This window comes from Lolium rigidum, chromosome 3, assembly GCF_022539505.1.
Source record: "Lolium rigidum isolate FL_2022 chromosome 3, APGP_CSIRO_Lrig_0.1, whole genome shotgun sequence".
NCBI lineage: Eukaryota > Viridiplantae > Streptophyta > Magnoliopsida > Poales > Poaceae > Lolium > Lolium rigidum.
Window position 1 is genome coordinate 167,496,109 of NC_061510.1, and position 4,806 is coordinate 167,500,914.

A 4,806-nucleotide genomic window follows, 5' to 3' on the forward strand; every position below is an offset into this window, starting at 1 on the left:
CTCTATGTAGTTCTTCATTAATAGGTGCAAAGTACATGATGCAAGAGCTTAAACATGATCTATATGAGCACAACAATTGCCAAGTATCAAATTATTCAAGACATTATACCAATTACCACATGAAGCATTTTCCGTTTCCAACCATATAACGATGAACGAAGTAGTTTCAACCTTCGCCATGAACATTAAAAGTAAAGCTAAGAACACATGTGTTCATATGCAACAGCGGAGCGTGTCTCTCTCCCAAACAAAGAATGCTATGATCCGATTTTGTTCGAAGAAAAACAAAAACAAAAACATACAGACGCTCCAAGTAAAGCACATAAGATGTGACGGAATAAAAAATATAGTTTCACTAGAGGTGACCTGATAAGTTGTCGATGAAGAAGGGATGCCTTGGGCATCCCCAAGCTTAGATGCTTGGGTCTTCTTAAAATATGCAGGGATGAACCACGGGGGCATCCCCAAGCTTAGACTTTTCACTCTTCTTGATCATATTGTATCATCCTCCTCTCTTGACCCTTGAAAACTTCCTCCACACCAAACTCAAAACAAACTCATTAGAGGGTTAGTGCATAATCAAAAATTCACATATTCGAGAGGTGACATAATCATTCTTAACACTTCTGGACATTGCACAAAGCTACTGAAAGTTAATGGAACAAAGAAATCCATCAAACATAGCAAAACAGGCAATGCGAAATAAAAGGCAGAATCTGTCAAAACAGAACAGTCCGTAAAGACGAATTTTTCTGGGGCACTTAGAGCATCTCCAGCCGCGTCCCCCAAAGCGTCCCCCAAACCGATTTGGGGCGCGCCGGACAAAAAATGCGTTCCAGCCGCGTCCCCCAAAGCCCATTTTTGTCCGGCGCACCCCGATACGGTGTCCGGCGCCCCGAGCCCGTCCCCGTCCCACAGGGGACGCACCGGGCACGCCGGACACAACGAAAAGCGAGGCGAACCGACGCGGGCCCGATGCGTCAGCGGCTCGGAAGCCTAAAACCCCGTCGCCTACCTTTGGTCAAGCGACGTTAATGGCGTCCCTGTTTTCCCAGGCGACGCAGGGACGCGTCTCGTCGTGCATGGCCGCGTGGCCGTCCGCGCCGACGTTATTGTGTCCAACCACCCGCTGCCGCCGCTGTTTAAAGACGCCCTGCAGTTCTCACCGCTCACAAACCTTCTCGTCGCCGCCGCCTCCCCCCTCACAGATCTTCTCCTCGCCGCTCCAAAAATGTCGAGCTCGTCCTCCCGCAAGATCGCCGCGGCGAACGGCTTCGGCCGCGGCAGCCTCATCGTGCCGGAGGCGTGGGCGCTGTACCACGCCCGGTATCTAGTCCCGCCGGACATGCGGAATAGTCCCGCCGGACATGCGGCTGCCAAGCAGCGGCGGCTGGAAGATGGCCGTGAACGGCATTGGCGTCCCGCCGCCGCCGAAGCCGCGCACGGATCAATGGAGGGACGCCATCAAGGCCCGTCGGGCTCAACTCACCGCCGAGGAGCGGTTGGATCCGACGTGGGCGGCCAACAACAATGACGCCTGGTGAACGACGTACTTCAAGGCGAAGTACGACGTCGAGATGTATAGCACCGAAGGGCTCGTCGGCGGCCCCAACAGCTGGAACAAGGACGGCCGCGCCAGGTTCTGGGGCGTTCCGGGGCGCACCCTCGAGAACGTCATCCGCGGCATCCGCAACGGCGCTCCAAGGTTGGAGATGCCGTCGTCACCGCCGCCGTCTCCTCAATGGCAGCCGAGGAGGACGACGTACTCGTCCTCCTCGCACTCTTCTTCCTCAGGACCGGCGCGATCGACGCCGTCCTCGTCGTACCGGTCGGCGCCCTACACCGTCCCCAAACGGGAGGTGAAGGAGGAGCCGGCGACGCCCGTCAACACGAGGCGTGGCGGTAGCGGCAGCCGGCGGCAGCAAGGGAGGCGCGGCGGCGCCCTCCTCATCCCGAAGCCGGAGGTGAAGGAGGAGCTGGAGGAAGCGTCACAGGCGGCGCTGCTGGCGGAGTACGAGCGGCAGCAGCGGCTCATCGCCAGCAGCGACGACCCCGAGGACTGCCCAGGTCTCCTGGCGGCGTTCTTGGCGTCCATGAACGACAAGGACGCCTGGAGGGGCGACCTCGACGCGGCGATCGCCTTGTCCATCCGCGACTCCGGCAAGCCGCTGGTGGACCTCACCGACGACGGCGAGGCAGGATCAAGCGGCGCGGTGAAGGACGAGCCCGTCGATGAGCGCGTCAAGCAGGAGGTCGTCACCGACGACATGTACAACTTCCAGCAGTACTACGACGCCTCCGGCCGCCGCAAGTGGTTCTAGATTAGGTTTAGTTTAAATTTAGTCAAATTTCGTTCGAATCTATGTAAGTTTGGACGAATCTTTGTCGAATCTCGTTAAGTTTAAAATTTCCGAAATTTTGTTTGGGGGACGCGACTGGGGAGCGACGTCCCCCAAAGGCGGCACGAACGAAACACGTCCCCCAAACGCTCAATCCGGCGCGGTTTGGGGGACGCGGCTTGAGATGCTCTTAACTTGCTCGGATGAAAAAGCTCAAATTGAATGAAAGTTGCGTGCATATCTGAGGATCACGCACGTAAATTGGCAGATTTTTCTGAGTTACCTACAGACGGGGCTGCTCAATTTCGTGACAGTAAGAAATGCTGTTTTGCGCAGTAATCCAAATCTAGTATCAACCCTACTATCAAAGACTTTACTTGGCACAACAATTCAATAAAATAAAGATAAGGAGAGGTTTCTACAATAGTAACAACTTCCAAGACTCAAATATAATACAAAAGTGCAGAAGTAAAATAATGGGTTGTCTCCCATAAGCGCTTCTCTTTAACGCCTTTCGGCTAGGCGCGAAAAGTGTGAATCAAGTATTATCAAGAGATGAAGCATCAACATCATAACTTTCACAATTTGTCACAATAGGTATCTTAGATGCTCCCTCATCTATAGTGGTACTAAGGGCTTTGTCAATTTTAGGCCTATAATAGTTTTTTGGCTTAGGCACCTTAGAGACATACATGAACTTTTGCTCCTTACCCACATAAGCTTTCTCCTTAAACTTAAGAGAAGAAAAAGTTGAACCCAAGGTTCCCACAGCTTCTTCAAGTTCACTTATCCTATGGGTTCGATTATCATGAGTAGCACAAGTTTCTAAGACGGCAATTCTCTCATTAATTCCACCTAGAGATTTATCAAGTTTATCAGTGCTATTAAGTAATATTCCCAATTTAGTCTTAATACTTGGAAGATTTTGCTCTATGGTCTCCAACTTTTTCATGACATCTTCAAGAGAAATTTCAATTTTAGCTTCATTAACAGGTGGTATTCCAACTAGACTCTTAATAATGCAACTAGCTTCTAAAGCAGGGGTGCCTAGGAAATTACCTCCCGCAAGAGTATCAAGAACATACCTATTCCAGTTAGAGATACCAACATAAAAGTTCCTAAGTAGGATAATAGTGGAGTGTTTCTTAGTGCACCTATGATGAGCATCACTAATTCTATACCAAGCATGTTTAAAACTTTCTCCCCCTTGTTGCTTAAACGAACGAACTTCAACTTCAGGATTACTCATTTTTAGCAGTAGTAAATAAAGCAAACTAAATAAAGTAAATGCAAGTAACTAATTTTTGTGTGTTTTTGATATAAAGCAAACAAGACAGTAAATAAAGTAAAGCTAGTAACTAAATTTTTTGTATTTTTGATATAGAGAGCAAACAAAGCGGTAAATAAAGTAAAGCAAGACAAAAACAAAGTAAAGAGATTGGATGTGGGAGACTCCCCTTGCAGCGTGTCTTGATCTCCCCGGCAACGGCGCTAGAAAAATCCTTGCTGTTGACGTGGGAATTAGAAATCTTTGTGGAGTATCTTTTCTTCAGATCCCCGGCAGCGGTGCCAGAAAAAGAGCTTGATAACGCGTGAAGCACACGTCCGTTGGGAACCCCAAGAGGAAGGTGTGATGCGTACATCAACAAGTTTTCCCTCAGTAAGAAACCAAGGTTATCGAACCAGTAGGAGATGAAGGCCACGTGAAGGTTGTTGGTGAAGGAGTGTAGTGCGGCGCAACACCAGGGATTCCGGCGCCAACGTGGAACCTGCACAACACAATCAAAATACTTTGCCCCAACTTAACGAGTGAGGTTGTCAATCTCACCGGCTTGCTGTAAACAAAGGATTAGATGTATAGTGTGGAAGATGATGTTTGTTTGCGAAGAACAAGTAAAGAACAATTATTGCGGTAGATTGTATTTCAGATGTAAAAGAATGGACCGGGGTCCATAGTTCACTAGTGGTGTCTCTCCAATAAGATAAATAGCATGTTGGGTGAACAAATTACAGTTGGGCAATTGACAAATAGAGAGGGCATAACAATGCACATACATATCATGATGACTACTATGAGATTTAATCAGGGCATTACGACAAAGTACATAGACCGCTATCCAGCATGCATCTATGCCTAAAAAGTCCACCTTCGGGTTAGCATCCGCACCCCTTCCGAGTATTAAGTTGCAAACAACGGACAATTGCATTAAGTATGGTGCGTAATGTAATCAACACAAATATCCTTAGACAAAGCATTGATGTTTTATCCCTAGTGGCAACAACACATCCACAACCTTAGAACTTTTCCGTCACTCGTCCCAGCATTCAATGTAGGCATGAACCCACTATCGAGCATAAATACTCCCTCTTGGAGTTACAAGTATCAACTTGGCCGGAGCCTCTACTAGCAACGGAGAGCATGCAAGAACATAAACAACACATATATGATAGATTGATAATCAACTTG